Source organism: Columba livia, chromosome 7 (genome assembly GCF_036013475.1).
Source record: "Columba livia isolate bColLiv1 breed racing homer chromosome 7, bColLiv1.pat.W.v2, whole genome shotgun sequence".
Lineage (NCBI taxonomy): Eukaryota > Metazoa > Chordata > Aves > Columbiformes > Columbidae > Columba > Columba livia.
The window spans coordinates 998,360-1,023,144 of record NC_088608.1 but is presented as its reverse complement, the minus strand read 5'-3'; the positions used below and the strand labels follow the sequence as shown (position 1 = coordinate 1,023,144).

The 24,785-nt window shown below is 44.3% G+C and overlaps 1 long non-coding RNA gene across 1 annotated transcript in view; it reads right to left on the bottom strand.

Moving 5' to 3' along the window:
* Nucleotides 1-343: 343 nt before the first annotated feature.
* LOC110364404 (uncharacterized) overlaps nucleotides 344-24,785 on the bottom strand; it is a 74,211-nt gene continuing 49,769 nt past the window's right edge. Inside the window, exons 2-5 of the long non-coding RNA XR_010473935.1 lie at nucleotides 18,560-18,647; nucleotides 10,428-14,797; nucleotides 9,802-9,916; nucleotides 344-9,601 (exon numbers count right to left, since the gene is read on the bottom strand). This is a non-coding gene — a long non-coding RNA (uncharacterized LOC110364404). The remainder of the gene's footprint in view (nucleotides 9,602-9,801; nucleotides 9,917-10,427; nucleotides 14,798-18,559; nucleotides 18,648-24,785) is intronic.

Here is a 24,785-nt window from a genome sequence, read left to right as displayed (position 1 = left end):
GTGAGGACAAAGTGTTGCAGGGATGAGGGGATACAGGGATGCAAGGTTGTGGGGATACAGGGATGCGAAGATACAGGGAGGCAGGGATATGGGGGTGCAGGGATAGGGGGGTGCAGGGATGCTTCCCCGCCTGCCTCAGCCCCAAGCCCACGGTGTCTGCACACGGTCCCCAGTGCTTCTCCTACTCTTCATCTTCATCCCCCCGCCCCCAGCACCAGCAGCACATCCCGGGAGTCTATTCATCTCTGTGTAACCTCACACCGCTCCAAAACTGTACATTGCCACTTAATTGTTACTAACAGGTAAATCAAAGCTAAAAGAGAAGTAATTAATTTTCCGGCTCGGTTTTATTTTACTGTTACTGTTTTGAGAAAATATAACTAAACCCCATTAGTGTTAAGGTAAGACCATGAAACAACATAATATAATGCAAGACAGACATTTAATAGCGTAGAGGAATGTTAAATTACTAATTAACTCCAAGTTACTGTATAAAAAAGCATAGTAATTTACAGGATTATTGCAATATGCAGCTTAGATTGCCACAAGGGTCAGCTAGGGAGCATTTCCTTCTATTTCTTTCAGTGTGGTGGTTATTGTAAAAATTCTTCTCACATTAAAATGTACTGTCCTTACCCACAGTTCATTGCTGCTAATTAGCAGCAGTTGAGATTTCCCTAGCAGTCATTTTTCCTGCGTTAAGCTGCCAAATGTTCCCAACTGCTCACGATGCTCCGTGCGCCGCGGGTCCGGCCGCCCACCCCGCTCCGGCCCCGCGGCCCCGGCGCGGCCCCAGCACCTGGGCCACCAGGACACCAGCAAAGCGTTTGTCCCGCTCTTTGTTGCGGCGAGGCAGGTCCTTCTGCTGCCTTGGGCTGAGCGACGCGACTCAGAAACGGCTGGCTTCTGCCTCTTATTTTTTTTCCTGAACATACAATATACTGCTCAAACGCTTGAAACTGGAAGCTCTCCAATATGGTTGTTTTTTTTTTTTTTTTCAAAAGCAAGTATTTCCACATTCCATTTAAACAAGAAAGCAAGAAAAGGCATCTTTTAGTTTTTACCTAAATATATAAGAAGAATGCCATAACTTTGATTAATAATTGATTAAATAAACCATCCCCACATCAAAGGCAGGAAGAAGAGCTGTTCCACAGAAAGGCTAGACTATCAAATAGCACTTTGTTGTCTTAAACGCTGCTCAGATCTGCGGCATTACATAGCTCGTTGCACATTAATGTTTGAGGTTATAAATGGCAGTGTTTTCCAAAGCATTTTTTATTATTATTATTCTAAAGAGCAAAAGAATTTAGCACTTCTTTTTTTCCTAATTAAACACTAGCAGTTTGAAAACACAGAAATTTGGACGATAATCGTACAGCCTCATGTCTTCCTCTCTCTTTTGTTGGCTTTATGACTAATTTATGTTTAACCTTCTTGAGAATCCATGGTGGCAATACACTTTCTAAAAAAATTCAAAGCAACTTTCGCTGGCGTCCAATATCAGGGCAAAAGGTCTCGGGAGCTGTGAAACGGTTCGGAATTGAAAGAGGCGGCACGATCTTCACCTCCTCTTCACGGGAGTAAGAGCAATCAGGAAACAACCACTAATTGCTTCATCAAAATTAAGCTTCTCCATCTTCATACCAATTATTTCGCCATTGCTGCTTAGAGCTTCGTGTGCCTACCATCCACATGAAAGGGAAAAAAAAATCCATCGGGCCTCTGAATTGCAATGCGCTTCCCAGAGCCGCGGAATCAAAGCGGGATTCGGATCGCAGCATCCATCTCTCCTGTCTGCTGGTACTCCTTTTTCACATTTCCAAAGGTGTTGAAAACACAAAGCACCTGAATATTGTGCTTCATTTAGACATGAGAAAGGATTGTAAAATTCACTTACGACAAGAGTGGAAAATTCATTGTGCTGACAAGAATAAATCCGTTCAGTCGATGATCAAAACAGTAGCCCAAGGGTAACAAAGAACAAGTGTCAACCACATTTGCTCTGAAGTTCCACAAAAATCCCTCCTGGGAATTCCAATCATGATGCTCTATATCTATATTTACATAAGATTTTTTTTAAAAGGAGGGAATATAAAGGGCAAAGAAACTGCATTATGAGGATCTTCATTGGATCAAGAACTTTTTAAGCTATTTAATTTTTCCTTCAAAATATGATGGCCACAGTATTTCAAAATGAAGCGCGTTACCCAGTGCTCAAAGACACCTTTTTTCTCCGTGATGTCAGGGATCTGCATCTAACACCTATTAGTATATATATATATATATGTATTTATGTGTTATATATCCGTGCTTCTCAAACACCAGGCAGATGCTGAAGCACATTTTGATCTGACAAAACCAGAGGCTGGAGCCAGGGGACTATGGGCCGGGGATGGCAGTTAAGCCCGGGTTTCTGCTCCCTTGGTTTTTGGTGTTTTGGGGGATTTTTCCTTCTCTTTATTGTGCTCTCAGCATTTCTTTCAATGCTCTGACCGTCCACTGATTACTACAGCATCATTTTTCTGGCTAGTATCCTGGAAAACAGGGAGTCTGACAAGTGATGGGAGCACAACACAAAAATACTCAGATACAGTTTAATATAAGCATTATATTTGTGCGTCAATAGGGAAGTTTAAATGCATATAGGCAGAGGAGGCAACTCTTCTCTGTGAGACCCCAAAAATTCCTGGATGCAGTTGATAATCTTTGATTATTATTCCAAAAATGAGATTTTTTCCTCCTATCTAGCCAGCAGACAGAGCCAATGACAAGCCTATTTCCATACTGGCAAGGTCTCATATTACTCTGAATTATTAAATCCAGCCCACAGTTACAGATACTGTATGTGCTCATAGAAAGTACACATACCCTCATGCACAAACTTTACATGGAGATTGAAAAGCAAGGGAGAAGAATAAATAGACGAGGGGGGAAAAATAAAATATTTAGTACCTGCTTTTCATTTATAGATAGTACAATATAGATAGCACAATAGGTCACAGTTCTCCACTTTTTCCGCACTTAAAAATAAAAACATTTTAAAAAGACACCAACGCAGTGGTTCCCGGAATTTTGCAAGGCTTCACATACTTGTCCACTTTTATGAACTCGGATCATCCCAAAGCATCCTATAGGTGCTGCCACCACGGCGCTATGAGCCAGAAAATGTAGAAAATAACCAATTATATGGGCTTTTTCTTAAACTTTTATTTTTAAAAAATAGTTTGTTAATATTTTTAGCCCCATGCCCATTCCACTGTCTGAAACCCCGCATTTCCACAGATCTTCAACCACGCAGCCGGGGTCCATCCACCACGCCTCCGGCAGGGGGTGCAGGTCCCACTGGCAGCTGCGGGGGGACAGCGGCGGCCCCAGCCCGGACCCCTCCCTGTCACCGCATCCCCGCGGCCGCGCTCCCGCCGAGCATCCTCAGGCCTGGTCCCCGCTGCCGCCACCGAGCCGGGTACCGGCCGTAATTGAAGTGGCAGCGACGTCAGCGCCCATCTATAGCATCCGCGCTCGCCGCGGCGCGATAACTCCCCAAACCATCACGCTGATGCCGCGCAGCGTTACCAGTCAATTAGATCTGGCGATTCCAGCCCAAGCCGCCCGTAAACAAGGTCGGGAAAACACCTCGGACTAGAACACTTATCTGCTTCTACACATTTTGAGTCATTTTCCAGCACCCATATGGGAAAGCGATAAAGTATGAAGATGATGTTCCGGGGTGAATCTGCACGAGCGGCGTGGTTATTCGTAACGCTCGTCATTAACGTTCGCATCGGGAATGACGAGCCGTCCCCGAGGGCAGCGACCCCGCCTGCCCCGGCACAAAGCGGGAGTCCTGCCCCGGCCCCGGCCCCGGCAGGAGCCGCTGGAAGATCATCCGGTTAACCCAGGCTGATTAACCAGCACCTGCCAGAATTAGACACGCGGCACTGAAGAAATTACCTGAAGAAAGGAAAAGTCAACAAAGGGAGTTAAAGCAGCACTGCCGATGAAACTGGTAGCAATATAGGAACGCATATTTACAGCAATGCAAAAATGAGGTTGTAAAATTCTTTTTCTACTAAAATGCTGGATCTAGACAATACCAAGAACTTCAAAGCGTCAATTTCCATATTTCATTCACTGAGTTTGACTTAGTTTATTTACTTGCTCTGAAATGAATTTACACACCAGCCACAATAGGACCAAAACATTTCCTCCCAATAATGGCAATTCAGATCAGCAAAATTCTTTGAATTGCAAAACCTCCACGTGAGAGTGAAGCCTGTGCATTATTGGAAGGGCCTATCTAACCCAATGCGCAAGTTATGTTGATTTTTAAAAATGTTCAAATAATGGATCCCACCGCCGTAACTCACAGTGCGCTCTTACTGAAAGGACAACTTTTAAAGAGTGCATGTCCTGAATGGGGATTCTTTATGCAAAACTACCCCATGAGTGTGTTCCTGGGGCTTCTCATTGCATGAACGTGAAGATCTACGCTTTCAGGAAATACACTTCCACAATTACATGGTTCAGAATTACACGATTAAATAAAAAAAACGTGGTAATTGCATTTTAAACAAACAACCTGTCATGTCTTTGGAAACTTGAAAAAATGAATTGCTTGTGTGATTGAACATACTGAGATAATACTAACACTAAAAAACTGATTTCTGATACTTCGTGCCTTAACTACAACTTGAAACGTGCAGGAATCACAAGCTGATAAGTTTGAGGATACCGATCTCCAACCAGCAGCTGGTACATTCCGGTTGCTGACGGATTTTAATTTCACTGTTGAATCAGAGAATGCAACGTCTGCACTAGTCTTACTGCTAATTAGCACACTAGTTGATCTGCGCTAGCTAAACCAGGACAACATATTTTTTGGGTTGCCTGGGTTGTTTGTATTTCAGAAATTATCATCACGGAATTTTTATAATTATTTTGCCCAGATCCTTTGCTTATTGAGAACATAATTCCTTCTGCCAACCTTGTAGAGAGCAAAGTTAACTTCATTGCAGCATTATAACCACGAGCAATAACGGGTTCTTTCTCCTGCCCAGGCTCGAGGTCTGTTGGTCCGGTCTGTCCACGCCGCTCTTGCACGAGGCCACGGAAAATTCTCACCGATGGTTTCAGCAATTTCCACTTCGAGCTTCAATGAGTTTCTGCTTTGATGCTCTGGGATGCCACCATAGTTACTACAATCACCCACCACTTCTTACAGAACCTGCTACTTGGTTAAAAACTTCAGTATCCTGACGCAGGTCAAATTTCTTCTTGATTCTAAATTTCTTCTACACATGGTTAACACCCTCCTCCTTCCTTCCTTCCTCCCTCCCTTACAAAGGATTTAAATAACAGGTTTTTCTCTTGTTGTGCCTCAAGATGAGGTCTTTTTGGTCACTGCTATCTTCATAAATGTATTTGTTTATTAATGAATTGCCAGCTCATTCTCTGTACTGGTGGTAAACTTGAATATTCAGCATTACTTTCCTTCCAGCTCAGCTTCACTGTTCTTGTCAGCTTGCATGGGAGATGCTCAAATAAAATGTGGTTTAGATTTCTACCAACTATTGTAGCTACTTTGTTCACGAAGGTGGCCTTGGGGCATGTCGCAGATGTAGCACAGCCCTTTTCATCAGATCGCTCTTTTTTTTGCGTTGTGTAAAATGGAAATTCCGGTATTTTTAGCAAACATTGTTGCTCTTTAACAACTGAGGAGAAGGAGTCTTCGTCAAGGCATGAGGAGGATCGTTATTACCTTCCTGAGTAATGATATCAATATGTCTGAATATCTCTATCTAATGGCGCTCCAAAACTATGTTGACATTTTTGCTGACATATTAGAGTTTTAGCAGTGCTATATATAAATTATCTAACCGCAGCCAAATATTAGGCCTTCCAAAGCCATTCTGGATCACAGAGTGATATAGGTGCGTATCCCTCATTATTGTTAATGAGGCCTCCTCTGTAACACTGCGAATATGGATGTTTAAAATCTCATTAAAATTTTAAACTATCATACCTCACCTTTTGAGGATTACACTGTTTCTTTGAAGAACAACACATGGCACATACATGGTATAACTTTGTGAAGTGGTTTTTAGCCAAGCTTTCACCTGAAATCCTGACAGGTGCAAATCATGCAATATTTCTCCTGCCCCATCGTGTGCCTTGTCACCAGCACCACCAGAACCAGAACCATCACGTTCAGCTCTTGACACTTCATTTTCTGCTCCAACTCTCTTGCAACAACACACAGAACCACAGAACACCAGGGTGGCAGGGACCAAGGGATCATCTGCTCCAACCTGTCTTGGCACAAGCCCAGTCTAGACAAGGACCCCCCAGTCCTGCTGGTTCTACACCCACCAGCCGGTGCCAGAAGCCGTAACGAATCCTTCCCCAAAACATTTGAAAAATGTAAAGTCTTGGATTTATTCTTCCAAACAGGAGAGCAGGGAAGGAGCTGGATTTTACAGCTCAGTTTATCTGCGGTCGGGTGTTCTACAGCTCTGCTCCAGAAAACCTCTCCTGAATTCCCAGTAAAGCTGCACAGCCCAGGTAGATTTCCTGCCTCTCCACCCCCAACAGACATTGATTGCATTTTCTGCACTGGGGTTTAAACGGATAAATCTTGCAACATCCTTCTGCATAGTTTCACAAATAGAAGGGAAAAAAAGGAAGGAAAAAGCCCAGCAAAGCCCCAGAGGCCACCCCCCATCGTGTCCCCGCGTGCCTCAGCTGCACATCATACATGCGGAACATTGAACCATCCTCTTAAATATTATGACATGGAGAAAATCACATTGTGCTTTAACCTATCAACAAAGGAGCAAAGCAATTACAGAGCTAAACACAGTCGAGGAAGACCCAATAAAGAGAAATCCAAGAAAATTTGGTGAAAATTCTTAAGGGGCCTTACAATGTTTAATCATGCTTCAGGCCTAAATTAATATTCTGCTTCTAATTCAAAAGACTGAACCACAAAGGTACATCTTTTGGGTATTTTTAATAACCATAGTACAACACTGTGTGAATTAGCAGCTGGTCTGACTGGTATTTTACTTTTTCTTTGCTTACTCAAGTAAAGCAGTTAATATTAGTATAATCATCAAACTAACATTACTCAGACAGAAGGACAGATTTTTTTTTTCTGCATTGTAATGCAGAATATATATAAAAAAAATTTAAACCAAGGTTTAGAAATCCCTTTGTGTATCAGTCTAAATAATTTTTCTCAGGCAACTTCAATAAAACAAAAAAATCTTTGTTATATTCATCTATTTTATAAAAGAAACAATAGATTAAGGAGTACATAAGCACCTGGAAGACGGTAGCCTGGCACCCAGAGGGGAAAAAAAAGAGCCCATCCCGGTACTGCCCACTGCTTGCCAAGTGACATGAGACATTTTAATGGAAATAAATCCATACTGATCAAAATGAGTAGAAAAATACACTCCAGCAAGCTGAATGTGCCGGTCAGCAAATTAGCTTCTGATTTTGAAAACGGAGATAAACTTCTGGGCACCGGGCTTCCTACTGCCGGCCCACGTATTGGTTAACGTGGCACTGGATGAGACGGTTGCTTTCACGTCTGGTTTGTGGAATAACTCATCTAACTAGTATTTATTTACCCAAGTTGTAGATGGACTTTGAGTAATCACATACAGTTGACAAAGAAGAAGATAATTTTCCTTTAAATAAATAAAAAGCAGAGATTGGAAAGCTCGAAAATGTTCCACAAAAGTCCATTGCAACTCACTAATTTGTTGCTGCTGTTTTGCTGTTGAAGGATACCCCCAGACACCACATGGACACTACAGAGGTGGCCTCACCTGGACCTTACACCATGGACGGGCTTCTAGCCTGGACACCAGCAAAGAGACCCGCAATTCCATACAATTCCTTCTATAAACTGCAGCCAAAGGAGTCTGAAGGCATGTTGACCATATGCAACATGATTTAACCCCTGTTTCTGCCCATCTTGTGTTGCAGTTGTTGTACAAAGAGGAAAATAACAAACCTATGTAGATAGCAATGAAGGCAGGCAGGAAAGGATGAGAAGGAAGGTTTTTATCTGAGTGCATATGAATCCCCTCCTGGTAGCATTTTCATTTAATACTTGTGTGTATCTGTACCTCTGCAGCCTTGTGTTAATTACGCCACTCTATGTTAGGAAGCGGTACAAGATATTTATTCCAGATAAAGGTGGCTTTAAACTACAAGAGGGGAGATTCAGGCTGGACATGAGGAGGAATTTGTTGCCCTGAGGGTGGTGAGAGCCTGGCCCAGGCTGGCCAGAGAGGTGGTGGATGAACCATCCCTGGAGACATCCCAGGCCAGGCTGGACGGGGCTCTGAGCACCCTGAGCTGCTGAAGATGTCCCTGTCATGGCAGGGGGGCACTGGGGGAGCTGGGAATGTCCCTTCAACCCAAACTACTCTATGAAAAAGCTGCATGTTCTAACGCTGTTGCTTTTTCTGAGACCTCTGCAACGTGATGCAGGTAACATTTTTAATATCTTCATGGATTAGCACCCCGTAAAGCACAGCTTATGACAGTGTTTACACACGGTCTTAGCTGGAGTCCCACGCTCCACGCTGCAGCGAGTCCCTCTGCGTGTGGCCACCTGCTCCACCGACGGGGCAACACAGAGACACGGCCCCTGCCCGGCTGCAGTCCAGCGAGGAACCTCCTGCCATCACTATCAGCCATCCGCAGAGCGACTTCAAGGAAATGCTCTCTCCTTCTCAAGGGAAAAAAGTACATTTCCAGGCAGTCTCATATCCCACACGCTGCTCAGCGACGAGCACGCTGCCTGCCTCGCCAGCACGGGGACAGAACGGAAACCTACGCAATACATAAATCCCACCTCACAGTGAGTAAGCTTTCTTGTTGCCCTCTCACCAACATCTATGGGAAGAGCTGAATGCAAAGAAAGATAGGCTTGGCAGAGCAGAGACTGCCTTATACAAGCGGTGATGAAAAGAGACCCACATAGTGCTGAGAAAACTCAGAAAACATCTAATGTTACATGTAGCGCTGCAATGAGCCCTTTTGTGCACCAGCGTGCACAGAAACATCCAGCCACGTTAGCCATCGCGGGCTCACTCACCAATATTCCCAGTAAAAATTAAGCTAAATTTAAAAACCATATTGCTTTGCCACATTTGTTTTACATCTACATGAAAATATGGTACAAAAGGAAGAGCCAGAAAAATCAAACTTAGTTAAACTGTTAAACTTAGCTAAACTGTATCTGTGGGGGAATCAACGTATCTGTGGGGAAAGATTGTATGAAATACTTTGTAAACAGCTAAAATCTGAGAGAATCCCAAGGGGAGCTTAATTAAGAAGGGAAACATATTTGGTATCAAAGCACCAGCTCAGAAGCAGGTGGTAAAGAACATATAAGTACCCTGCTTAAGGACACGGGGTGCTCACGGCGTGTTGGGAGAGCAGGTCCCTGTTTGGTGTCACCGCTGGCGCAGGAGGTCAGACGCTGCGGTGAGGGACGCGAGGAGGGGGCTCCGTGTCCTGGTCACCGCCGGTGAGATCGATGAGCGCTCTGATCCGGAATGGCAAATCCCGTCCTTCCCTGTAATATTGGAAGACAACGTAATTTAAGGTGTCCCTTCCATTATTCACACGCAAAAATCGCTACAGGGTGAGAAGACAGCGCATACGGCGTGAGGCAGAAACACAGGGGCACCAGCGAAATAAAAAGCAGTTTGTCTGGGTCTGAGAAAGCAGCTGCTGGGAGGATAACGGGTATGAAACGATGTCGTATTTACTGACCTGTTCAGGGAGCGAAGCGTGTGGGTATCCGAGCTGCGCAGGATGTGGTGGCCCCTGCTCCAGGATGGGGTCCTCCCCAGGATGTAATTCACTGCCATTCATGCTCACATCAGCTCTAAAAAAAACAAATAATCAAACTGTTCAATAAAGAGTGGAAAAAAATGGAGGAGGAAAAGAGAACACGCAGGTGAGGTTACCTATGGAAACTAAATCCAGTTCTCCCAAATCCCAAGCCAACAGCATGCAAAGTCAAAGCCTAATGTCACTGAACATCTCTTTTGGCGTGAAGCGCCCAAGCTCAGCCCGTCCCACACTCACACTGTTCCATGACACTTCACCTATTATTCTTCCACATCGTTCTGGACAAAAGACATTGGTCACTGTGTGTCCAACTTTCCCTGCCTACCATTTTATGGGAAAAGGAACCATTTCACTGAAAATCGTGACATGTTTGACTGGCTTCTCAAATATTTCCCATTTCTTATGCAAGAAAAAGGCTCAACACGAGCCTCCCCAGGTCTCCCCCACCTGCACACACAGGATCTATCACAATGGGGTCGCAGCCCCTGGTATCACCGCTGTCCAGACAAATACATTGTGATGACTACAAAGACGCAGAGACTTACTTAGTGCTACGAGATATCCAGAGAAAATGAAAGGAAAACACTTTGCTGGTCCCAGCCGAGGGAGGACGGCCAGCCCGTCAGCCCAAGCGCGCTCATCTCTCTCCACTGCAAATATTGGAAGGGATTTGGAACAGAGATAGTTATTAAATAGTGCTTTTTAAAAAGCCCACTGCACTTAGACCACAGGTCTCCCCCCTCATCCTGAAGATTTTTGTCACAGCAGAGGAAACCCGGAGCCATTTAACTCTCTCTTGAATTTATCTTCAAAAACTTCAAAGTAATGCTTATCACCTACTCGTAGATTTGAAGCATTTTTAGTAGAGTTTTAATGCCTTTAATTCTTTATCTACAAATTGCTCCTTTGCTAGACGCAGAAAGGAGAAGAAACCGTCGCATCTGGCACCGCTGGACCACAGGCCAGCCCACAGGTCACCTCCCCGTGGGTGTCACCGAGGGGGGAGAACACGCGGGACTTTGGGCCGAGCACTGCTTGGTACAAACACCCATTTAAAACAAGAACTTCATCTGCGGAAAGATTAACGGTAGCTGGCACAGGAGCAGGTGAAAGTGCAGCACTAGGTCGGGTCCTAGAGCCGGCTGGCTGGATGGGCAGGAGAGACGTGGCGTGGGCTGCGTGGAGACGGAGCTCATACAACGTGCTTCTTAGTGGAGCTTTAAAGATGCTTCTTGAGACTTGAAGACTTATTTTTCTTACGGACATAGTTGGCCATCATGGAACAGTTTCACCACATCACGTGCTTAATCTGTATTGTCTATATTTATTAAAGTTTATTTAATCTATGAAGCTGCCGATCTGCAAAAATTAGCTGGATATATAACAAAAATTCTCATTGATAATATTTGAAGAACTCTCTAGTTGTGCAAAACCGCTTTCTCTGGCGTTCTGCGATTTCCACCTCCAGTCCCAACACCGCAAATTAATTTGAATATGTAAGAAAAACAGCTACTCGTATTTGATGTAACATCCCAAATATTTGAGGTTTAAAAGCCACACACTCCCAACACTGCCAACACCTTGAACATTGTGCTGGTATAAATACTTTGAACTATTTAAAGGGATTTTTAACACATACACATACGATGTTGTTATACTTAGTTTCCTATCTTCAAGCGTAATTTTATTTGTTTTGCTGTTATACAAAACAGAAATGCGTGTAAAATAAAATCCCCTCCATTTTATAGCACATCTTCAGACTGACGAGCCCAGCTTGTGCGTACATGTCCCGCTCTGCCAGCCCAGCCCAATGAAAACGCCATGCTACATCTATCATCCCGCTGGATTCACGCACAGTTTGCGATACATACATCTACTGATACCTAGCATTTCACTTTGTGCTCATTAAAAGATTAAAAATGATTCATAAGATTTACCATAAAAGAATGTAAGTTGCAGTGGATGACAGTGAGGGTTTTTTCCTAGAACTTCATTCAAAATCCAGCAAAATAAAATCTTCAAGCAATATTTCCAAGCATATTTTGGGTCTACTTTTTACAGTTGGTGAAATAAAAATAAAAGGAGACTTTGTAATATTGATAATGCGGCTGTTTTCAAGGTGAACTCATTACTGTCTTTCATTAGGTCCATGAAGAGTTACTGCCTGAATGCAGCGAATGGGCTGTAAATCATTGACACTGCGCTTAATAACGGGTAAAAGTGTTTAGAAAAATATCCTCGAATGCCTTCCCGCTCCCGTTTCTGCAAACCCCGAAATGGAAAACTGAAAAACCTTATTCTTTTCTTGCATTCTGTTTCTCAGGTGGTTTGGAATCGCCCCCTTTTGTTCCCAGTGCCGGTGGTGCTGGAGCATCGCAGCACAGCCCACCCCACACACTTCTCACCTACGCAAAGAACAGAGACATCATTTAAAGAACTCCAGCACGAGACAGTTCTCACAGCAACTTCAGCCCACTTTGCCTACGTTACATCAGAGCAACGGGTTGGAAAGAACGTTTTAAGTAAAGAACTAGAAATATTTCTCCTTTTTTCTTTTTTACCAAATTTCTACCCAATTTTCCTTCTTTTTCTTCACCAAAGCAGAGGCAGCCGCGCCGTGATGCCGTGATGCCGTGATGCTGTGACGGATGCTGCGGCAGCCCAGCCTCTGCCGGGTCTGACTTCACCAAGTGCTCACCCGCATTCTTCATTCGATACAGCATTTGTCAAATGTTCAGACCTCGCATATAATGCAGAATGCCGTTAAGTAGAATATCTAAAGTACTTAAACTAATTATGCCTATTTTGTAAGATTAATTATAATTAATAATTTAACATATTTTATCATTTAAGTCAGTATCCGTTCTGATCTTTAACTTTAGAGAGCACACTGTATACGTACCACATAATTAGGGCTTATGTATCACATAATTAGGGCTAAATACTAGGAAATCAGGCTAATTAGACCAAATCAAACTGAATTATTTAAGCTCTTCTTTTTTTTTATTTTAGATGTAGAATATTTAGTAATTAAACACTGATTTCATTTTCTTGTACTCGCACATCTCACTTGTCTCTCCGCCGTCTGTTATAATGCAGCATTATCCAAGTGTTTGTCCCGGGGATGGTTCAGCGCGAAGCAGCACCACAGCCTCAAAGAGTTAAGCACAGTTGAGCTGCGCCTAGAGATTAAAACCGGTTTTTTGCAATGGTTCAAAGCTTCTCCAGTGGAAAGTGTTTAAGACAGTAGCTATTGGCCTTAAACCTTGTTTGCCTTGCCTTAAATCTTGACACCGTATTACATAGGCATACAGCATCATATAATAAAGTCTTTCAAATAAAGCATGTTACACCAAAAAGAAATCAGAGGATGCCACCAAACAACAACGGGATGGAGCCCAAATCCTGAGTGTGAGAAGGCACCTGCCCTAAGCCAGGCTCAGCAAATGCGCAGCGCGTTTCAGATATATGTTTACAGCTATAAAAACTTCTGCTTTTCTGTGGAGATTAATTAATTTCATTAAAATTCATCAAAAAAAACACAAAGCTTAATTATGGCTTGTCATCCTGCTCTGCAGGATGATGTCAATCACCTGTTTCTCGTACCATGGGCCGGTGTTGCACGCAGCCCAGAAGCCCATGTGTGGGCATCAGAATGTCCAGCTATGTTTTGGCATCGCTCTCAAAAGATCGGCTTCTAAATGATCTTTTCCGGCAGGGCTTGAATGATAGGTGGGATTGGCTAACAGCTTGGGGAAAGACAGAAAACGTGTTGGTTTCTGCTAGTGCATTTATCAATTTTAACCAACTACGGGATTGATTTCAAAAGAAAATGCATCGATAGGCTGGAAAACCAGAAAAATCTTAATGTGGCTGTGGGGTAAATGAGGAATTTACTGCAAGGTAAGCAGGGTTTGGGGCTGGCAGAGGTAATCACGCACCCCAAATCGCGCCAGCGCCAGCAGGGATCTGCTGCAGCCCCCTCACCTGCCCCAGGTTTGTCCCCACCATCCCCGGCAGGTTCTGCGGGTACCTGCGCTCCAAATAGAAATACGGAAAGATTAACACGAGCAACTGAAAGTATTTCTTTTATATCAAGGTCAATGTTAAGGGAATCCATAGGAGATCAAAGGGCTGTGAAATGGAAAACAAGCGGCGGGTCCCCACGTGGGGACATCGGCTGCGCCTGATCCCGCGCTCAGCCGAGTCAACACACCGATCCCCGCCACTTCGGGGGCTTCGACGGAGCCCGCTGCTTCCTCCTGGTTTGTTTTGAGAAAAGAAATCAGCGTTCCTCTTGTTTAAAATGCTTAAGATGAGGTTTGTGCGCTTTGACTTTTTCAAGTGCTGGCTCTCCAATCGAAGGAACTTGGTTTCTGGTGCTTTTTAAAAATCTCACGGAGTGATGCGCGTATGGAAGTGAGGAACGTGCACATGCAGCAGAACCGAAGAAGACAGGACAGGGGGAAATTGTCACCAGGGACATGTCAGATGGGGACATTCTTGTGGGAAAGTAGCAAATGAAAATTAAGCTTTAAAGAAAGACCCAGGACACATGGTCCAGCCCATCGTTGTGTGGGCACAGTATCCCCAGCAGCATCCCCAGCAGCATCCCCAGCAGCATCCCCGGAGCAGATGCCACCCACTTTGTCCATCTGTCCGTCCTGCCCACAGCTAATCATCGGCATTCCCAGATCACCTGTTTTTATGGGCATCACATACGGGGCTGCCGCGGGGCTGCTGGGACACTCTGAGCTTTGTTCTCCTGGTGTCATTTGGGGTGCTGGCGAAGGAGGTTTTTCCTCTGACCTCGTTTGCACAACTGGAATTCCGCATTCACAGCGACTCTGCGTTTCGCTCGTCTCAGCACAAAGGCGCCCGCTCGGCTCCGTTTTCTCCGGGCTGCAACCTCGTCCTGCGGAGGGAAAATAAATGGAGCTCCCAGTACAAGTAAACAATTAATAAACATTGATTTTATGGATTTACGTTTCTCTCATAGGCCTGTAAACAATATCTGCACCGTACAATTCATGAAATTATGCTATTTTGATTTCTTTTAAATAGCGTTTTCTAAATCATTACTTTAGTTGTAATTTATTACACATTTCAAATTGGCCTGGAGACATCTCTCTCAGGATCAGCTATGCAAAAGGGGTTTTTTAAAGTCAATTTTCATTTACTCATGCAAAAGGAAGAGAGCTTTTCTAATCGCTTTCTTAATACTCACTTTGATCTGACACAGATCTGGGCAGAAGTGCATAATTTCATCTTAAAACAGGAATTATTTTGTAAATCTCAAACACAAAAACAGGCAACGATCACTGAAATTGCAACATATGAGTCGCATTTTTGGCTGCAAAATTAACTTGATAAATCAGTATCACATGGGGATGCTTTACATGGAAATACACTGTGTCCATACACTAGTAGGCAAAAATTTAAACTCACCTGGTTAAAAAATATCCCACAATTAATTAACACTGAAGGACTGTGAAATGCCAACACAACTTCTAGTTTTTAATTAAACAGGCCCATATCCACGGTTCAGAAAAAATAATAAATGTTTTCATATTTAACACATTTTGCAGTGATTCCCACACCGATAGCAGCTCCGCAACGTCGTGTGCAGCATCGCCACAAAGAGCCATTTAACACCCATTAATAAAGGAATTTTCAGAGGAACTCAAGCTCAAATTATATCAATCTTCCACTGTTCCAAAATAAACGCATCAGGTGGCATTTAAATGCAGGTGGCTAACCATTTTATCAGTGCACATATTTAAGCTATTAGAAATATAATTAGAAAAATTAAATTAAACACACTTAATGCGGATTCTAATTCTAGCAACACCGTCCTTATCATTATGCCATTTTTATAGCAAATTATAGAGTATGTCTAAATTGTCCGGGTTTGTTTCTGACTGATAGCTGAACTCAGATAATTAAGTTGTTAACCGTGTACTTGAGCGGTCAACACGGTTATATATCTTTGTCTTATCGCTCCCCCCGCCCGCGGTCCCGGGGGACGCGGCTGAATGGCACTTGACACCACCCACCTCCACGGCGCTGATTGCACAGCGCCCGGCCACAGGTACACTCCATTATCCGCTTTGCTGAGGTTCGAGCACCTCCCGAGCCTTGAAAACTGGTTATTCCACGCGTTTTGCAGCCAAGGAAAACTGCGGCAAAACGGGCTGGGAACTTCCAGTGCTGTTTCATCACCCTGGGCCCTTCAGGGGGGTGGGCTGGGAAGGGATTTATTTCATTAAGGAGCAAAAGAATCAATCTCCTCTAGCACATATAATTGCTCGAGAGCTTGCCCATGGTCAAAGCACGTGCCTTGAAACCCCGCACAAGCGGTTCAGCCGCCCAGGGAAGTCTTATTCCAGCATTTTGTGCCAGTGGGTGCTGGGTGATGTGCGGGGACACCCCTGTGTCCCCAGGACACGGCCCCGCATCCCCAGGCTCTCCGGAAGGGTTTACCCCCTGAATAATTAACACCACTTCAGGGACATAAAAATACAGCTCATTTACCAGAGGGTTCAATCAATGAACAGCGAAATATACACACAGGTGTGTATATATATTTATATAAAAGAAAAATGTGGATTGCAATTCTTCTAGGAAAACAATCAATATCCAGATGCAGCACACACTGAGGATTGGAGTCATAATATCAGAAATTATTTGTAATATATTTGAAATTTAAAAAATCGGGCTAGCTTGAAGGGTTTGGCTAGATCTATATGTGTGTCATTTTATGCGTATAAGCTTCCCCTTGAAGTTAAGGGAAATCACGTGGGTCTTATGGTCTCTAGAACTCATGGTGCCCTGTTTTCATCAAAATAACACAGAAAATGAATTCAGTAACTTCCTGAATTTTATACGTCTTATTCCAAACTGACTTTTTGACAGTTCCCGTCATGCCATTTGAAACACCTGGTTTCACCACGTTGTTTGATGCTCTTTCAACATTTAAAAAGCAATGTAAACACATGGAAACATTATAGAGAGACTTAACCAAGCAGCTTGCTTTATCTGTGGCCGTTAGAGTGATCGTTATGAATGTGAGAGCTGGCTTAATGACACCAAACAGACTGTTTTATAAGACACTTGCAGTCATTTCTCTTTCCGCTGAAGCCGCCTCTGCACCGAGCACCAGCTCGGCTGCCTCGAAATGGCCACGGACCTAATGCAGTTCCACCCCGGCGCTCCCAGATGATTACAAACTAAACACCCTTCCTTTAGAAGAAGAATACATGGGGTTTTTTTCCCCATTTGCACATGAAAGAGTAACACACAGGGTTATTTTTGCAGTATGTCATCAATAAAGATTTTGACATTGTAACTTGGTTAAAATAAAACATTATTTTGTTGGAAATTTAGTCTTTTTCCTTTTCCTCCTCCCACTGTAGATCATTTCATGGAGGGAAAAAAAAAATCCACCCTCTTCTCCATAATTATTAACGAATTCAAGAGGATCTGATGTCTCTCTTTTAAAGTTCTGAGAGCAGGAAATATTTCAAAAGGCGCCTCCTGAAAGGCAAAGGAAGCTCCTCGGCATGGGGGGGGCACCGCGGGCTCCCCAGAGACCCTGCTGGGAGAGCAAACCCACACACAGCCCATAGCGCACAGCCCATAGCGCACAGCCCACAGCCCATAGCGGACTGCGCACAGCCCACAGCGCACAGCCCACAGCGCACAGCGCACAACCCATAGACCATAGCGCACAGCCCACAGCGCACAGCCCACAACCCATAGACCATAGCGCACAGCCCATAGACCACAGCCCACAGCGCACAGCCCATAGACCATAGCGCACAGCCCACAGTGCACAGTGCACAGCCCAGGTGGCAGGATTACAGACAATCCTCTTCACAATGCGTTTTACCGCTTCGCGTTCTCTGTGACCAGACTGATTGGAACTACTCTTTCTAATAAATTCGTAATTACCAGCATATAAATTTAACATCTAGCTGTGCTATAATGACAAAAAATTCTTTACTTCTTTTCCTTACTTAATATGGACATTTTTTTTTCTCTGGCATTATTTTTTTCTGGGTTTTGTTGTTTTTCATTGTTTAATGTTGTTTATTTTCCAAAATATGTTTAGCTTTCACATACTTGCAGATTTTCATTCTTGTTATTTTATAGTAATTTTATCAGATTAAGGAAAATAATTCAAATATTGTAGTTTTTTCATTTTTCATTTTTTTTTTTTAAATACCTTTCCCTCGAGCATTTAGACCCATATTCCTTCTCTTTTGCTCCCTGTAGGGCAGAGCAGCGTTGGATGCACCACGGTCTGTCATGAGGCCGTGTGTCCCGGCCGAGCTCCAGCGTGAGAAGAACTGCATTTTAACCCAGAGCGAATGTCGCTTGGGTAAAAATTCTGTATCTTCCCTAATGATTAATTTTTGGGGACACAAATTCTGTTTGCCCACCACAGGAACATCCTGACTGCGCTCAGATATTGCAGCCGCTGGTGTGGTACAAACAGATACAAGAGGAGGCTCGCTTGGGAACTGGGAAGAGAACTTCTGTAGACATTACGTGTTTATAGGCTTAAATTCAAGATAACAAAGCTTGAGTTTATGAATCTTGTAATAAGCAACAGGTGGAAGAATACAGAGCAAGGTAACTGTATGTCTTGTATTGCTGTTGCTATGCAGCGTACCTTGTTTTCCTCATTTCGATTCTGTGTCGTGCGTGGATCCTGTTGTTGCACAGGCTTCGGGGTCCGTTTGTCATTTACGTGATAACTCCTTTCCAAAAATAAACAAATTGACTAGACACACAAATATTATTCTTGACGCTTATTTACAAAGAAATAGTACAAACCTACATGTAGATTTGGCAACAAATTATTTGCTTTGGGTAAAGAACTTTTTAGCGACTATTTCAGCGTTAAAGAAGTCAGCAGTAGCAGCTGGACAACCAGGTCCAAATCAAACTCAGACACCCAAATTGGAAGATCGGAGGGACATAGAATCATAGAATTTTGGTTGGAAGAGACTCTTGAGATCATTGAGTCCAACCATAACTCTGGCACTAACCCGTGTCCCCAAGAGCCTCATCTGTACATCTGTCCAACCCTCCAGGGCTGGTGACTCCAGCACTGCCCCGGGCAGCCTGTTCCAATGCCCCACAGCCCTTTGGGGAAGAAATTGTTCCTAATATCTAATCTGAATGGCTGAACATTATGATACTCTTTTGGAAGGTATAAATGAAGGGATTAGTTCTACCGAATCTCAATTTCCTATTGTAGCTAGAGTAACAGCTCATAGCTATATTCATGCAAAAGTTCAACAGAATTCAATAGATAAAGCAGAAAGATGTTTGTGGTGGCATGTTAATGGTTTAACCTGGGGAGAATCTGTGGTATCAAACCCTGCGTTTGGGTGTCCAAACGCTGCCCGGGAGCTCCCGTACCCGTTTCGGATCGCGATGCTCTGTGTGCAGACCAAACAGCTGGGCACCTCTGTCTGCACCTGCCTGGAAGACACATCCCTCAGAGGCTTCGGGCTGGTCTACAAATCTGTGAAGACGTGCTCGGCTGGGGGCTGGAAGGCCGTCCTGCCCCGCGGGAGGGCATGGAAGGGAAGAGGAGCAGCAGCTGGGATGCAGCACATGATGCATCATCACTCTCGTGCCTGTGGGCAGGGACCTGCAACCCACCAGAACAGCCCTTGCCCGGGAGCAGCAGAGGACCCTGGCCCGTACCTCCAGAGAGACAGAGAGGAAAAAAATAGCAGCTTTCCCTCCTCTATTCTATTCTATTCTATTCTATTCTATTCTATTCTATTCTATTCTATTCTATTCTTCTTCCAGGCATTACACGTAAGCGGACAAGAAAGCACTCGGGACAGCATTTACATCTCGATACTTGGTGAGCCACCATGAACTGCACAGGTGTTTTTTCTTTTTAATTATTAGCACCAGTAACAGTATTACAGGTTTATCACTTTTTAAGCCTCTAGGAAATTCTGGGGAAAAAAAAATAAAAAATCACTTAAAGTTAGAACTAAAAATAAAACATTAGATTAAGCACTTAGGACACGAAAAGTTATTCTTTTTCTCTAGAAGCTGAAGTTTGAAGTGATATAAACCAACAAAACGTCTATTGTTGACACTGAGAACTTATTTAGGAAGATAAAAGGAAAAGCGTATGTGTGAGCAAAGAGAGAACAAAAGACTGAGGAGCGGAGTGACATCAGAACAGAGGAAAGAAGAGGGGACTGGAGGATGAGAGTGGAAATGGAAAGGAAATGTAAAAGAAGATCTGGGCATCAAATTAACCCTGCAGAAAAGGGGCTGGGGAAACAGAGAAAAATAAAGCTCTAGAGTTCCCAGGTAAATTTTCCTCTATTCTGGTTTAAGTTTTCAGGCCCTTATTCACCTGCACGTAGTGGTGTTATTCCAGAGGACCCAGTGCAATGGATGGAGAACCACTGCGGGTGAGCTGCCCCCTTCAGCTGCCCCAGCCGTTGCACAACCATCTCAAACACTGCAAACACGTGGGCATCACCGACACCTAAACGTCTTTAACACACAGCCGGCACTAATGCTCGATCCCCTTTGAGCAGAGAAGCCATTCTGATGGCCGGATTAAGCCATCCTGATTCACCAAACACAAACCAAACTGACGCGTCTGCATTCCAAAAATCATGACCCACATGCTTCGCACCCTGAAAATGAATCATTCCCCCGTGTTCAGCAGGCTGTCTCACCTGGAAGATGCCCTGGCCAACTTCGGAGACTTCCTTCCGCAAATTAAGTTATTCACCACTATGTAAAAATTAAAATAGAGTCCATAACAACCACTACCTGAAAACCGCTCCAAAACAACAGTGTGAGAACCTTCTGCTCCCTCCACCTGAAATGTGAGCATTGCTGTTGACCATACACCATGCAATTGTACTCAAAGTTGTATAAACTCCTCTGTATTCAAAGATGAATTAATTTTTATACACAGAGAAAAAAAATAGGGTAATATGGGGAGGCAGAGTAATCACACCACCTGGTAGCATTATTTTCTCAGCAATCCCAGTTTACATTGTCCTTATTGCTGCCATAAAATACTGATGGTTATCAGTGAGCATTGTCCGGAGGAGAAATCTGTTTAACAACCTAAGAGGGCAGATAACAAACATACGTCAATATTTGCTTTCCATTCCCCAACTAGAGCACATTTTACATCCCACTGGACAAAAAATAAAGTTGTTTCGTCTGGCTAAAGTTTCAAAGCAATGAGACAACGAGCGGCACACGGGGGTTCCTGTGAACTCGTCCTTTTCTTTTAGGAAAACAATTGCTGTGTTGTGAAACCCAGAAGAACAGCCTTTCTCTCTCCTATGGTCTGTGTAAAGTTACTTGAGTTTTTATGGTTTTTAAGATGTGGTACTGAAAGCAGGTGAGCATGCTAACAATGCTACCCTGACATATTCTAAATATTCATTGAAAAGAAATAAAAACTAAAAGCAAACCACAACGAACACAAAGACCGGTCAATTGATAATTTTGCAAAGATCACCTAAATGAAAGAAAGCAACAGAAGCAGAAACTAAGGACGCCCTGGACTCGCAGCGCCAGTTCATTCCAGAAGGCATTTGCGGTTGCTAACAAACAGGACTGGCGGACAGAACCCTGTGGTCCCCGCGCTGTCACCACAGAGGGCAGCAGCAGCCAGCGCAGGAGCGCCCCGCGCTCCCGGAACAGCCGGCACCATCCCGGGGGTCACTGCTCGCCTCAGCCTCCCTTGGGTGCCAACAGGAAAGCTTTGGGAAGTTGTAGGGAAGCCGGGACTGCTTAACAAGTTACGCCTATTTTCTGCCCATTTATCAAATATTAAAAGCAAGCATAAACCGTGAGTCACAATACAGGAGTCGGACCATACAGTAGCGATTTAAATAGATTTTGTATTTTCTTTCCTGCTTTACGCTCCAGATCGGCTGCTTTGTTTTCTGTTACGTCGCCTGGTAGATGAAGAAGCGAAAAGCCAAAGAGCTGGGAAGCACGTCCTCCACAGCCTGGGGACCCCCGCAAGTACAACACAAAGACACCTACTGCGAAGAAATAAAAGTTCAAATTGGAAAAAAGTTGCTCAGTTGAATCTATTTAGAAGTCTTTACGTATAATTTCGGTTTGGTGTTAAAAAGGCGGTGGGGGTGGGGGCGAGGCGCAGTTATTAGCAGTGGTCACACTGTCCCCAGCTCCGGCGGCAGATGCAAAGGAGGGCAGCAAAGGTCTGGTGATCAAACGGGAGGGAAATGACTGACAACACGGAGCCAGTTCAAAGGAACTAATGGAATAATTAGTTCCAAAAAGACTAAAAAGACTGAAGAATTCATGATGTCATAAAAAGCAGAGCTACTTAAATTGGATTAGAAAATAAAAATGACACGAACATTGTAAATATTCACAGATCACATCATTGACGTGTAATGTGCCGTTAAATGATGTCAAATTAAAGGGGAAATTACATGTGTAAGAAGTAGGAAGAATAAAGGGAAGACATTTTAAAGATGCACAGTCCTTCAAGTGAAAATCCCTATCGTATATCAGGGCTGATCACTGCCTGGATGAGGAAACTATGAGAGAAGAATAAAATAAAATATGGGAAAGAAAACACAGGGTAAAAACATCTCAATTTAAAGGCTCTGGTGAAAGGCTGTTAACTTCAGAGCCAGAACAGCTTGTCCGCAGCGTGGCTTTGTAAGGCTGCTCCCGGCCAAGGGGGTGCCCAGAACCAGGCGCTTTCCTTGCTTAAACCCTATCAAAACTAGTCCTATCTTAATACAAAACCCCCAGCAGCCAAGTGTACTTTCACATGGGAGGTTACCCTGAGTAGGGAAAAGGATTTTGCTCAAACAGAACTTCTGGGTTTTCTAAATTGCATTGCAATTAGCACGATGCTACGTGAGCGCAAGCGAGCGGATATGAGGATGGCATTTCTGCATCCACGGCCTTCCAGAGCAGAAAAAGCTGTTCTGGGCACCCTGAATCACACACACCCCCTGTGCAGCACCCTGAGCCGCAGATACCATCTCAGCCACGGCAGACAGCAGCGCTGGGGCAATTAATTTACAGATACTGTGCTCTTTCAAGTGAGCTTGAAAAGAAGGTCCTCCCAGCTTCTCCCCATGTGCTATCTGAATCCTCTGCTCCAAAGATGGCATTTAAAACTCCTGAAAATACCCGCATAATAAAGGGTAAAAGATACTCCAGCACACACACACACATATATATATATATATGTACATATCTTTTTCTCCCCTCGTGGTCTTTTCCATCTCCGAACTCCACGAGGTGTTAAAAACACATTGCATGCAACCAAGAGACTCGAGCTTATCGGCATTATCTCCCCCGCCCCGCCTGCTGATAAGATGGGCTGATGCGCTCGCTGCTGTGATAACAGGCGCTGGCTCTGCTCTCAGCAGCGCTGCCGAGCCGGTTACACCCTCCTTCATCACCCGCACCCTTTTCAGAGGAAATTATCGTCCCCCTGTAATTTAGACCAAGCCAAAGCTGAGCCAGCGTGCGTTTGCCCCCCTGTTGAAGCTGACCGCATTATCCTGGATGGACGCGGATCTTCTCCTCTGTGCCGAGCCCAGTCCAGCACATCCCGGCGCTGGTGCAGGGTGACAGTGCTCAGCACATCTCAGGATCACCTACAATGTAATTAGCTGCATTTGCACCAAGTTAAGACCTGTGCTGCCATAAAAATGCCATGCAAGCTTTAGTGATCAAGAGGTCGCTTTTGTCTCCTAGCCAAAAGATGTGTATTTACATTGTGGTGACTCATACAAACATACACATTCATGTGAAATTTTTTAGAAGTACGTGTCAGAAAAAGGACAATTTTTCCTCACATTTTCACGCAGAGTTGCAATAGTACCGCTTTCATTCTCTGCAGAATTCGGTGGTCTCTCTGTGCAGAGCAGGGCACTCGGCAGGCTCCTTCACCTGACGGAGCCACCGGGGCTACAAGGATGCTGAAAGTTTTGAGATTCAACACCTGAATTTACAGAGTAACTAAAATACTTGCACTACTTTTCAGCACATGATTCGGTGCCTTTTAATCACTCCTCAGTGCCTGTTTTTGTGCTGTTAATGCCGGCTGTCTCACAGGTGTGAGGATCTATGAGGAAGCACAGCCACCCACGCAGCTGGAGGGACGGCAGGACGCACTCTGCGGTACCTGGCTGTGGTCTTCTTTAGTCTGGAGGGTCAAGATTAAAATGTGTTCAAACAAACAAGGCAAAGACAAAAAGGGCACTTTTATATTTCACTATTACAGCTATATATAAAAAAAAAAAAAAAAAAAAAAGAAATAAAAATGTTCTGGACATCACTGTGTGTGCTTGAATGCACTTAACCGCACGGGTCCTACTGTGGCCATGAGGTGCCGTTCTGTTTGGGCTGTTGGGTGCCGTTCTGCTCATGTAGGAAGCAGCAGGCAGGGAAGCCCATTGCAGGCTGGAAGGCAAACCTGTGACACCTCGGGACCCCCAACCCCACCTGTGTAACCCTGGGTGCTGCCAGCTCTGCCTGCGGCAGAGGCATGAACAATAGTCTGGTCATTACTAATGTTTACAAATATCTAAAGGGGGAGTGTCAGGAGGATGGAGCCAGGCTCTTCTCGGTGACAGCCAGTGACAGGACAAGGGGCAATGGGCGCAAACTGGAACACAGGAGGTTCCACGTAAATATGAAAAGGAACTTGTTGGGGGTGAGGGTGGCAGAGCCTGGCCCAGGCTGCCCAGGGGGTTGTGGAGTCTCCTTCTGTGCAGACATTCCAACCCGCCTGGACACCTTCCTGTGTAACCTCATCTGGGTGTTCCTGCTCCATGGGGGGATTGACCTGGATGAGCTTTCCAGGTCCTTTCCAGTCCCTGACGTGC